The 13799-nt window shown below is 42.0% G+C and overlaps 1 protein-coding gene across 10 annotated transcripts in view; it reads left to right on the forward strand.

Moving 5' to 3' along the window:
- Positions 1 to 13799, forward strand: part of KIAA1217 (KIAA1217 ortholog) — a 268562-nt gene that overhangs the window by 209265 nt on the left and 45498 nt on the right. The window lies entirely within an intron of this gene.

Below are 13799 nucleotides of genomic sequence, written 5' to 3' on the forward strand. Positions count from 1 at the left end.
AAAGAATGAAGAACATTCTTGTTAAATTTTATTTTCAAAAAATGAATGGGAGTACTGTGTCAAAGAAAAATTTTAAAAATGACAACATAAAAACAATTACTGAAGCGCAAAATGATAGACCATTGTTTCACTTACACCGTGATGTTATTTTAGATACATTTAATCCATGCAAGTATTTTTAAAGAGCCTTCAACCCCTAAAAAAGTCTAACTTCATGAGTACAGGGTCCTATAAAATGCCAAATCAGTTTCTATTGCGGTTTCATGATATTCAAAAGCAAATAAATCTGAAAATGCTTTTCATATAAAACTGTCATGTGGAATTTTACATCTAAAATATGAAGCTACAAAAACACAGGTGGGAAACTGAGAAATCTGTAGTGATGTTTCCTTTTGGGCACTGCTGGATTCAGATACTGTTCAGAAGAGCACTTCTATGAAATAACCCAAATAACTGCAGGATATTTGAAATCAGAGAGAACAATCATTTATTTCCCATCTGTACTCAGGAAACTTCCAACAGTAGCTGTTTTGTTTTTTTGATGCAACATGATATTATAACAGCTCTATTGACTTGAAAACAAGTTAAAGTAATCTCATCTTGATTTTTATATTTAGTCGCATGCCTCGATTTAATGAATTCGGCATCTCTTTTCTTATAAAGATGCTTCCACAAATAATTTAGTGATGACGAATTATATATAGAAGATTTGGAAAAAATAGTGGATATAGAGGAACATAGATAATGGTAAGACTCTTGTCCCGATGGCCGTGTGTGGACTTTGGAGCAGAAGAGCAGATGTCAACTGCTTTGACCTTCGGGATAGCAATCCTCCTGTCTGAGCTTCTAGAAAGAAAAGGAAATGATCTTGAATGATGAGGTGGCTTTACCAAGATGAATTCTCTTTAGCTTTACCAAGATGACGTCCAAGGAGAGAGTGGGTCCCTGTGACTGTGAGGGAGTGCCAAGGGAGACAGCGTGTGACAGATGACAGCGCACGAAGCTCTGTCTTCCCGAGTTTATAAAATTCCTTCATTAAATAGCATGGTTTTTCTACTTATGGCACATACAACAGCCCTTAAGAATTGCAAAATTCTAGGGCATTTATGTTTTACTATTTTCTGTTTATAGTTCGGATCTTAAAATGTGAAATACCTTTATCGAAATAACACTGAAAATTCAAGGATGCTCATTGCAGAGTGACTGATAGCTCTCCTTCCAAATGTATATCAGATTCTTCCTGATGTAATATTTTTCAAAACATGCTAAATTTGAACTAAGATCATATTTTACTGTTCTGTACCTTCAGGAGCTAAATTCAGCAAACTAGTCAAGAATCCACTAGAGAGCAAATTCTTGCCTTGTCTGGGCATGTATCTCTGGAGAAAGAGAAAGCACGTGAGAACCTGCTATGATTTCTAAGACATCGCAGACTCAGAGAAATAGAATTTCTTGTCTTGAGCCAATTACAAAGAAGGGGAAAGAAAAATTCTGTGTACAGGAGAAAGCTTGCGTGTTAACCGGTAGCTTCTATCCGTTCTTAATCATTTTACATCACTTTCTCATTTTATGAGGATTAAATGTTTCTTTGTTGGTAGCTTTGAGGAGTGGGATGCATCCATGGTTTCACAGTTGATTGAGTGAAAGTCTAAACTCAGATTTGTGTCATTTAAACATGTTCACAGTCAGTGACAGACCTTTGAAGATTTTCTAAGCTATGCTTTATCCTGCTGGAGAGGAGAGTCTGAAATAGAACGATTGATTTTTCCTTTTCCTGCATGTATTGTCAGAAATGAGCCACATCAGAGATCTATCCTAAGTGATTAGACTTGGCATCTTTCTAAAGCAAGTTTTCCTAACTTCTTCACTCTTGATATTTGGGGCTCGATAATTTATTGGGGTTTGAGGAGGCTCTCCTGTGTACTGTAGGATGTTTAGCGGCATCTCCAGTCTCTACCCATCAGATGCGGGTGGAGAACTAAGCCCCCAACCTTGCCTGCGCCAGGACACTCAAAAGTGTCTTCCGACATTGTCAATTTCCTCGCCGCCCCCTGCCAGGGGAGGGACGAAATGGCTGTGAAGCAGTGCTCTAAAGGGAATTTGGATTTTGTCTGCTTAATGCAGTAGAGAAGTAAAAGAATGCCTCACACTTAAGAAATGCAAATGGGGACATTCATAAAACATAGATCTTGACAATTTTTACAACTCTGTCCTTTACCTTTGATTTTTTTTGTTATATTTTTGTTATAACTTGCCGTTATTACCTTTGGTTCAACCAATCTGCTATCAACCATCGACTGAAAGGCGTTAATGTGCAATGCTTACAAATGTGGAATCCAAAGCCAGATTGCGTGGGTTCAAACCTCAGTTCAAACAATTGCTAACATTTGAGGAATTACTGAATCTTGCTCTGCCTCAGTCTACTTATCTGTAAAATAGAGATAATAATAACACCAACTTCATAGGATGGAAGAACCATTACAGTTAAATGCCTTGTGCAATGCCTATCATATAGTAAGTGCCCGAAAGTTCCTACTTGGAGCAAAACACTCTGCTAAATGCTACTAAACAGAGAGAATAATACACAGAACTAGCTGGGACAAAGGGCTGTACTTGAAAAAGCAGGGAGACAAATTTTTGAATATAATACCAAGAAAAACATAAGCAGGAGAGGGGGTTATAGGAGAGAATAAAACTAAGTGTGAACGGAGAATTGAATTAGCTGGGCTTCAAGATCCAAATTAGAATGTTTAGAATATCAAAGCCACTTTTAAATTCATTTGAGGACAGTAGTCACGTTTATACATCTTGGGTTCAGGAGCAAAAAGAGATGCCAGGATTAGGGCATCCTTTTAAAAGTACTCTTGAGCTATGTGACTAAGAATAAAGACACCTAACCAGGTGGCAGTTGAAATTATTAGGTTATCTGTTTTGATGCCTAATAGTGCCTGGATGATTCAGCTCTGTCTCGGTTGCTTTTTCATGTAGCTCTAATTATAGATCAATACATGTTTATTGAGCTCCTCTTATGCGCTTAGCTGTGAGCTGGATGCTTTGCAGGACAAGAACTTTAATGTGGTCCCCACACACAAGGGATATAAACTGTGAAGACAGTCATAAAACATTAAAAATATAATAGAAACATAGAAGCTATGCCACGGTCAAGTAGGGAAACTTCTGAGCTACGAATGTCTACTAAATAAGTTTTTGCAGGAACAACTGCAAGAATAGGATTCCATTCACGGGTGATGCTCAGGGCTGTCACCTTGGCAGGGACAGTGTCTCCTCGTGAAGCAGGTAGAAGGGAGGAGGCCAGGGCATGTCATTAAGGGGGAAAGTGGTTCTTCCAGAGTCTGGAGCTTCTTTCAGAGGGGTTGTTCTCGACATCTTGAAGTCCAGCTGGAAAAATCAGAACACATTTTCCTTGAAAACAATGAGGAACAATGATAGAACTAATAATACATTGTAGGTTAAAGAGGCTTCCGCGGGCCAGCTGGAAATCCAGCCACCATTTGTTTCAAGTTCTAAACAATGAAAGTACAAGTAAACTTTTAATTACAAGCCTGTCATAATTTGGGGACTGCTTGTACATAATTAATTTCAAAGAAGCGATATAGACATTAATCGCTATGAATTCAGATAAGGGAGCACTTTTTTTAACTTATAGTGGTCTGGGAGCTCTCATGAGAATGTCGAGATGAACTAGAATTTGAGGGATATACCTAATGGAATAAATAGACATCATTTGGGAAGTCAGATTGCTCTTTATCCAAAATTTGCTCTATTTTTACCACTATGGTGCCTATAAAAATGACATCTGGGTATGATGCTTTGCCAGTCTCAGAAGTCAAGTAAATGCCAATACATTGAATTATTGCTTCAGTCAGAGGAATATGAACTTAATGGTTAAACAATATTTGCTAATCATTCCTTAACTGCTGAGTTCAGGCAACAGCTGTCTGATAAAACATGAAACTGACAAATTATGAGGCTAGCCCTTCTTACACAAGAAATATATTCTATCAAAAATACCAATGGAATGGCTGTCACAATGTCTGTGTTACTTTAAACTAATTTCTCAAAAGGAAAAGCCATCATCTGTCACTAATTAGATGAAATTTACATGTGCCCTTGTATCTCCTTTGAATATTCATGAAGTGCTGTCAATCAAGTGCCTTGGGTCTGAAACCAGAAGCTAAGCCAGAGGAACCTAAACTCTGTGAGATTCAGATAATCCCCTTTCCCTGCCAACTGGAACCTCTTCCTTCAGAGAGAAGAGGAACAAATGTTTAAGCACAGGTTCCGCCTCCTTGGAAGACATCGGCTCGGTGCAGACAGTGGGGTTGAGGCTGATCCTGAACAGAGGGGCTCATCTGAGTAGCCCAGCGGCCCAGCAGCTGGATACTCCTGGCCTCTCATGACGTCCGGGCCACATTTCAGCCCCTCTTGTCATTAGTTGCCCTCCTGTCTGGTGGAGATCATGGAGATTATGCTTGTTTGAATGTCGGACTTAATTTTTCATGAATGAGGCAATTCAAAAATATAGCCAGGTCTAAGCATGGATTCAAACTTTCAAAAATTGCAGGTCTTAAAAAGTCTGCATTACTCATGAAAGTCTTGTAGGGCCAGCTTGTGTTGCCAAGAAATATCTCCTCTTCCCCGCTATCCATCTTCAGAGCTGAAGGGATCTTAGAGCCCACCTTCCTAACTGGTGATTTTACAGAAGGAAAAACAGACAGTTGGAGACTTCCCAAAGGTCTGGTGACTGGAGCCATTCTAGTCAAATGATATTTTCTCTATCATGCTGTCTCAATATATTTTTGTCTTTGTAATAGAGACAGTGTATCCTAACTTCCAATAAGCAGAGGTATCTAAGAAGACAAAATTTAAAAAACACGTGAGGGAAGCCAAGTATAGGAAATGTTTTCCTTCTTTTTCCTGAAGAATCACGATCTTTCTTTTGAGTCCACGCTGAGATTTTGCAGATCAAAAGCAAGTGGGAGTGGGGAGCTTGGTTCCACAGCTCTCTTGGGACCACTCAAGAAACTGTCTCTCCATAGCTTCTGACACCATCTCTCCTTAGAAAGTAAATTACAGGCCCGTGTTCAAGTCGCCCGAACCTGAACAAACAGCTATTCAAACTGGTTTGGACCTGTACAAAAAATGAGCTATCATTTCCAGAACATCAATATTAATAATTACCCTCAGGGAAGAGAAAGAAAATGCAAAGTAGATGATTTCAGAAAGCAAGGTGTAGGCTTGCCCTGGGGATTGAAGGCTCCTGTCACTTGGGAAGTGGAGGGCCTCGCCCCAGATGGTGAGTCACTGGGCGGGCAGCTCAGAGCCATGCAAGGAGCACTGGATGGGGGGCGGTCTCTGCAGGTAACTTGCTTGTTTCCTTAGGACAGCGCTGCCTCCCTAAGCCGTCGGCATCCTTCCTTCCCTGTAACTGGACTGTAACTGCGACTTCTTAAGGGTTCTGTGCAATTTAAATGAAAATGGGCATAAAATCCTTTTGTGATCTTGAAAGTTCTCTATAAATCAAAGCCTTATGGACATGAAACCCGGAAAGCCATAGGCCCTTGCAGAGAGGAGCAAGAGAGTGCTGGCCATTTGGATCTGAGAGACTGTGGGTGTCATGCTTGACTTGGGACTGCATTCTGGTCCCAGCCAGAACGGCCTGCCACAAAGTAGGTTGTGAAATACAGTAAGGCTACCTGGAGCGTCCCCAGGCACAGTTGCTGTGCTGAGCAGAACGCTGTCAGAACGCCGGAAGCCAATGCTTGTGCCCGGAAACCAATGCTTGTGCTCATAGGTAGGCCTGGGTGTGGCTGATCTTTGCTGACAAGCATTTTCTTTTTCTTCTCTTTTTCTTTTTTTTTTTTTTCCTTTCTTTTTTTTTTTTTTTTTTTTTTGCTTCAGTTAAGATCACTGAACCAGAGTGGCACAAAAACTATGATGCCTAAATAAGTTCCCTCCAAGTAGAAAACTAAATTTAGAAAACTAATTTTAGAATTCTAAAATTCTAAACCCGGCAGAATTTCAGACGAGCTTTTATTCTCTAGACGTTAGGCCTGAGAGCATGGGCGCCTCTATTTAACGAGGGGCGGGAGCCTCTTGGAAGCCATTTCCTCTGTCTCTCGTGCAGAGAGTTCATTCAGCCTGTGACACTCCCTGTCACGAGCTCCACACCACATACACTGGCTTCCTGTGTTTGAACTTGGGACTTTCCTACCTCTGGGACTTTGCATTTGTTCTTCCTCTGCCTTGTGCATTCTTCCAGCAGCTGTCCACCTAACGGGCTCCCTGCCAATGTTAGGCCTTCACTGAAATGCTATCGGCTCAGCGCGGCCTTTCCCCAGCCAGCTGAAGTTGCAATTAATACCTACCTACACACATGCACGCGCGTGCACACATTCACACACTCGGTGATAAAATTAAATAAAAAATATATGTAAGTATATTTTCGTATTTACATATTTATACATATTTCTCTACTTATTTCATTTTTTGTGCCTTTACCCTCACCCCCTAAAATGTAAGTTCCATGAGCATAAGCCTTTCGTTTTGTTCACAGCTGTAGCCCCTGCACCTACAACTGTGCCCTGCAAGCAGCTGATGCCAGGAAACAATTTACTGAATGAATGAAGTCGAAAGGATGATAGGAAGCCTCACACATCCATAGCGTTTTGCAGGTTATAAAGTCCGTGCAGGTACTTTTTCTGGCTTGCCCTCATTTCCCACATCTCTGTAGGATAATAGCCCTGAGGGACAGGGAAGGCAGTTCTCACCCTTGATGGCTGAGGAAACAGAGACTCAGACAGTAAGTGATTAATGAGTGGAGATTTACATTTCCCCTTGGGCGTCTACTGGTCAGCTCGAACTCAGCCTGTCTAAAAATGAACACCTATCTTTTCATCTCAGGTATGACAACTTCATTGATCCATTATTTAGGCCAAAAGCCTTGGTGTCATCACGATAGCTGGCTCTCACACTCCACATTTTGACAACCAGAAAATGCCATTAGTTCTATACCAGAGATTCCGGGACTCCAGCCATTGCTCTTGGCCTCGTCCACTATTCTCACCTGATCTGCCACAGTGGTCTCCTGCCTGGTCTCCCCACCCTGTCCCCGCCCAAACCCCAGAGTCAGAGCACAAATCTAGATTAATTCCTGATCCAGTGTTTTGTCGCCATTAAATTTTATTAGACCGATGCTTCTGCTTTTGCCTAAAACTCTCCTTACTTAGAACCTTCTCTTCTCCTCTCTTCTCCCTCCTCCTCTCCCTCTGGCTAACTCCTACCATTTTTCTCGGCTTCATTCACGTTCCTTCTCTCAGAGGAGTTGCTCTTCCCCAGCTGACAGCTCTGTCTCCATCATCCAGGAGCATCTGACCCCTAAGAGCACACACACCCCACAGAATCTAGCCACCTGTGCCCATCGAGATGTGTTACCTGAAGCTTGGGGTCAAAAAGAAAGACTCTGACAGATTCACCCCCAGGGCTATCACAGTGCTCACACTCCACTGAGATTGTTGAATTTAATTGAAGTTATTGGTAATCGAACGCCTCCTAAGGCATCAGGGTAAACAGCATCAGTTATAATATGTGAAGAATTTTTTAAGACGGAGAATACCATCATCTCCACAGCATTTTTCTTTATATCTCATTATAAACTCTCATTCTTTCAATGCCTTGGTGAATTTATGAAGAAAGATTAGAAATAGCTTTTTCTCCCCCAGATCCTAGTAAATGGGGCTCCATTTTTCCTATTTCTTTGCAGTTGTCATTCAATGTGTGTATCTTTGTAGGCCATAAGTAAAATGCAGCCCATTCCAGATGAACACTTTGCTTTGGTCATTGTCTCTTCCCTGACTCGGGGAGAACCTGGTTGCCTAATGAGAGGATTCCACACTCTGTTGGGAAAGTGACAGGGGAGGAAATAGGGAGACACAAAGGGGCCGTTTCTTCTCATTTATTTCTCTCCTCAGTCAGAATGCAAAGTCAGCCCAGCATGGGAACGGTGAGGCTGAGAGAGAGAGGCTACATGCCACAGAGCCCAGTCAGGACAGTGGAGAGACTGTGTGTGTGGTCCACCTAGGGGAGAAGCAGGAAGATTAAAAGGAATTTCCAGAGAGTCTTGATGGCTGGGGCTGAAGGAGGTAGGGATGCGTGCAAAGCGCTGGTTTGTGTGAATAAGAGAGCCGAAGGCAACCAAAGAGTGTTATGCTTAAAGGAGATTTGGGGGTTTCAGATCTAGGTAGTAGAACTATACCAAGTAAGAATTTAAGGTTAGAGTATGTCCATGAAAAAGAGTTTGAGACTCTATAATACCACACTTTCAAAAGGGTTATCAGCACGGATGTTGAAGCTGTAAATGATGATGGACTAGGGAGACAGATTGAAGTTACCCAAGGATGTGAGGAAATATTCTAGATGTTAGCAGGGACTCATGTGTGTTATGTGCCATTGAGTCAGCTCCGACTCCTGGTGACCCTATGAATGAGTGATGCCCACAGTGTCCTGTCCGCAACAGCCCTGCTCAGCTCCTATACACTCGTGCCTGTGCCTTCTTTTATGGAATGAATCTGTCTCGTGTTTGGTCTCCCTCTTGTCCTGCTGCCTTCTATTTTTCCCAGCATTACTGTCTTTTCCAAAGAACCTGCCTTCTCATGATGTGCCCCGCGTAGGACAGCTTCGGTTTTGTCACTCTTGAGTCCCATGATGTTTCAGGTTTAATTTGCTCTAGGACCCACTTGTCCATTTTTCTGGCAGTTCCGTCTGTCTGTAGAGCTCTCCTCCATCACCATATTTTAAATGAATCAATATTTTCCCCATCAGCCTTCTTCACTGCCCAACTTTCACATCTGTACATAGTAATTGAGAATACGAGGGTGCGGATGACCTTAGCCTTGGTCTTTTACGGCACTAGGGAATTCAGGAGTGAGGGAGATGTTGAGAGGTTGGACAGACAAGGGAATGAAGCGGCAGTAGAGAATGTAGAACATATCCAGTCTTCCTTCTCCATGAGCAGAGGGCAGGTGGAAAAACAGCAGTCTTCAAGGTCAGGGTTATAAACAATATTTCTTTTATTTATTTATTTGTTTGTTTGTTTGTTTATAGGCGAGGCACCCTTGGTTGACCTCACAGATTGCAAGGACCTTGTCAGCTTACGATCCCTTATTTTTTATTTATTTTCTATGCCTACAGCACCTGGTACTAACCAGGTACGACCCTGCTTAGCTTCCGAGATCAAATGGGATCTGGCTTGTTCAGGGTGGCATGGCCATAGACAATATTTCTTAATGACCTTCTGTGTACTCAGTCCTCATTTAAGGGCTGAAAATGCAAGAAAAAGTGCAAGACATGGTTGTTACCCCTACGGAGCATGCAGTGGTAGGAGGGCAATATTAATGCGTCCAAAACATTGTAGCCCCTTTGCAGCCACCACCAACTCCAGCAATATGTCCTCAATATATCTGGATGCTACAATGAGAAGTTACATTTGTTGGGGGGTTTTGGAAGAATGTCTTTAGTTACATGGTTTTTTCACCAATAGGTGGTTAAAGTTGGGCAGAAATAGAAAGTTTGGTGCTGAGAGTCCTATTTGAAGCTTTACCACAAATTCAGATCATTTAAATTCCAGTGTTCTGTTGAACTCATCTGAAAACAGTGTCTTTATTTACTTTGGGTTTTTTTCCTTATACCAGAGAGTCAGGGCATGAGCAAACAAGGGCATAGCCTAGCTTTAAACCTGTTAACTATTCAGTACTGGAAAATGCCTTTGGCACTGCCAAGAGTAAAGGGTTTTGGTTCACTTAGGTTTCTCCCAGAAAAAAAAAAAAGTGACTGTGAAAGGAAGTTACCACTTAATGATGCTACTTTATTCACTGCTGTGTCTACAGTGGCTCGCACCTCGCCTAGCACAGATTAAGTGCTTAAAAATATTTGTTGATGACCCATTGATCACTTTTTTAGGGGGAGAGAGATGATAGAGAATGAGTGGGAACCCAAAAAATTACAAAATATTAGAACTAGAAGTGAATGATGGATCACCTAGTAAGCACTCTCAGAATGCCGGCCCTGGTTGCTATAGTTGTCACTGTCCCACACCACTGGATTTCAAAAATTAGCATCTGGTTAGGAAGGGAAATGCCTCTGACTAATCCTGTCAGCTGCCCGGCACTTGTCTTTGGATATTAAAAACATAGTCTTAGGGCTTCGATATAGGGGAATTACCAGTCTCCTCTGTGTATGGCCTTGGCGTTTTTTAATAGCCATCGATTTATGCAGACAATGATAAGGACTTAATTCAGGCTTAGTAGGCCTCGGTCAGTACAAAGGCAAGTCTCTCGTCCAAAAATATTGAAGGTAAAACTTGAATCAAAAAGGTCGTATAATTGAAGCTACTAGCTAAAAATATCCCCCTCAAATGCAATTCTTTCTTTCTCTTTACTCTGAAGACAGAGAGAGCAGACTGTGAGTGGCCTTCACAGACAGGAGTTTGCAGGAAAGCTGGTTGTAGCAGCAAGAGTTTAAATTCTGGGATCAGCACTTTGAATTTGTATTAATATTATGCTTGGGCTCCAAGAAGATTCATTCAGCCAGGCTGACTTATGGCACTAAATGGCTATTTAAATGTACATACTCATCACATAAATATGTTTTATGGAACGATAGAAAATGGTTTATGAAATCACTTTTAAAACCATCTTTTCAACAGTAATTACACCAGTCCTGTAATACCTTGAACGAAGCAATATCGGCAAGAATTAGTTTAAGCATCTTTAATATTCTGACGATTATCATACAAAATTGCCCTGCAATAAAATGACAGGGTTGTCTATAATTTCTCTTATTCCACTGCATTTCTCCTATTTCCCTTTTACATTAAAATGTATATCATAACATTTCATCATGGGCGAAGGCTGCCTAAGTTTCCAGTTGCTCTAATTTAGTTAAACCATAAAATTGTTTCTGGATTACCAACCATGAAATGGAAAGACGATCTTATTTATGAATTTATAAATCAGATAATCTCCGTCAAATGAATCCGGAAACCAGAAACACTTTGGTGATTAAATAGGAGGGTAAACGTTTTCTCATTACCATGTGTAGAGGAATCGTATATTCGTAAGGGGGTTTTGGCCGAGATGGTGGAGCGCACGTGCGCAATCGGCTGGCTCCATGCTCGGCCACGCGCAGGCCCTGCTGTTTCCTGAACGATGAAGGAAAACTGTTCCCCTCCACCGTCAAGCTATAGTGTTGTGAATTCTCAAGGCTCCGAGAGATCCTGTCTCCTTCCTGGTGACTCTCCCCCAGGCACCTCTGCCACTATGCCAACGTCATTCCTGAGGAATAAGGAGAGTGGGGTGCTATTTGGCGCTTGTCTTTCTCTACATCCTAAAAACCTTGGGAGAAGCACAGCAAGAAGCTAGGCACCCACTGAGCCAAGGAAAATGCCACCCGACGGACACCAGTGTGGAGACAACCTGACCTGGACTGTAGCTGTGCACTTCTAACTGTGGTGATGAATCAACTGTAGATCAGTGGTCTGAACCTGGCATGATCCAGATGCTTCGTTTGGGTTTTCAGTGCTTCTGTTCTCCTTCGTTAGACCAGGTATGGAAGGCTGGTAACCAGAGAGGGATCCAGAAGAAACACTGATTTAGCTCTACCCTGGATTGTGCTTAGAGCCAGTGTTGGAATGAAGCCCTTCTCCCTTCCCTCCTACCAGAGTCTCACTTCCTCTGACAGTCATAGACTTACCTATTTCTTACATTTCTGAGTGGTGCTGTCACCTGCATGGAGTTAGGTTGTCACCTTGCCATCGAACCCATTGAAGTCGCTTCTTGACCAAAGTTGTCTAGACCTTAAAAGTATCATGCTGCTGTAAAAAAAAAAGGAAAATAAATCCTTTTCATTTGCCTAGGATGGAATAAGAGCAGTAAACTAGTACATCTCAAGGTAGCTCCGAATGCGTCTTGACTCTAGGGTCATGAGTTTGACTTCCAGCATCACCATGGGAAGAATGGAGGCACTGGACAGCTTTTACCGGACACTAAGCAGGTCCCCATGGAAGTCATTCATTTCCCAAGAGCCCATTTATGCAAGTCTGTGTCTCCCGCAGGGCAGTCAGCGTGATCAGCCACCACCCCATCATTTCTGAGATGCCATTGCAACTTGAGTCTGATAAACTTGGGATCCATTGGATATTTACTAACCCGCTTTGTTGAGCTGAGTGTCTTACTAATTTTTCTCTTTGGCACATGTGCTGTTTTACGGCAGAGAAGAGAGCAGGAACACAGGTGTGACTGAAAATGTTTTGCATCTCGGAGGTTTACAATTCACTGCCATGCCTGGAAACACTTAGAAAGTCATCGCATGAAGATGGAGATACATTTCTACTCCCATTGCTTGAGATTCTTCCTTCCCACACTGTTAGAGCAAAGAGATCATACTGATAATACTTAAATTGTTTCTTTTTTCCTTAATGGTTTTATAACCATTAACCATCCAGACTACATGACTTACGTCCAAGAAACTCTCAGTGTTGTGACAGAACCATCTATTTTAAACTAAAGAAAATCCATGGAATTCTGAAGTCAGAAGCTTGTAAATCTTAACTTAAGCTCAATGTTTCATATGAAACAGGGTTATATTCCAAAGGCAAAACTCAAGGCCAAAAAGTTGTGTATGGACAAAATTATCCTTGAAAGCCTTCTTGATTGCCATGAAGTTCCAGATACAGATATAACATCTCTCAATAAGTCCAACTTAACCAGGAAAAGAACAAACCACCATGGCTTTTTCCCATTGGGTACCAGATGAAGTAGTTAGCTTGTATGTAGAAGCTACAACGTATGAATATGCTGCTTGTAGCACAGAAATCACCATCGCTCACACGGTGGGGGTTTGGTGGGACTGACACCCGCAGTGAAGAGTAGAGTCACTTCTCTGCCTCAAGCACACACTAGGACCCCTGCTCATGGGGTACAATGGCAGGCGAGGTGCCCACACTATTCAGACTGTCTTCCCCTCTCTACCTTTATTGTTTTAAACTACTAAGTGTAGCTCAATCCACAGGCTGTGACGTGTGTGATGCCCTCTGCCCCTAGTCAGCAGAGGGCGGTCACTTTGTCATGATGTTGTTTGTAAATGTATTAAAAATAACGATAACAGTTCTATGAAACTGCCATTTTCTCAGGTGTAGAAATGTGAGCCTACTTCAAAAGCCAGATGAACTGTGATGAAGCGTTAGAGACCCCTGAACAGGGAGATGCAGTATCTGTGCACAGAAAATGATTGGGAGGATTTTTCATTCATGTCTCGACATGAACAAGTTGTTAGGGATATTTGTTTCTTGTTGGATCCTATAAAAGCCCAGGTTAAAGTCCGTATGAGGTTAGATTGAATACCATTCGCCCCCAAGTCAGACATTGATTTCAATCATATTTTCCATGATTTAAAGATATATTCGTTTGTGTTGCTCTCAGGCCATAAAACAAGTTTTAATCCACACATAACAAACATCTCCAGCATTTACACCAAAACCAGTTAGCAGCTCTCCAGTTGAGGCATAGTATGGCTTAGAAGTCTGTGCCACTGGGCCACAGCTGGCCGAGGACACTGCTGGTGCCAAAGCTAAAATTGCAAAAGCAGGGCAAAAAGGTTCAAAAACACTACGTGCAAACAGAATGATTTCTGAGGGAGACACCATTCAGTTTTCCAGGAGGCTTCTGCTGGCCTGTGCAGCATCTTTTCAGTGAGATCCTTGGATTAATACTAAACTCTGATCA

This window comes from Pteropus alecto, unplaced genomic scaffold (genome assembly GCF_000325575.1).
Source record: "Pteropus alecto unplaced genomic scaffold, ASM32557v1 scaffold11, whole genome shotgun sequence".
Classification (NCBI taxonomy): Eukaryota; Metazoa; Chordata; class Mammalia; order Chiroptera; family Pteropodidae; genus Pteropus; species Pteropus alecto.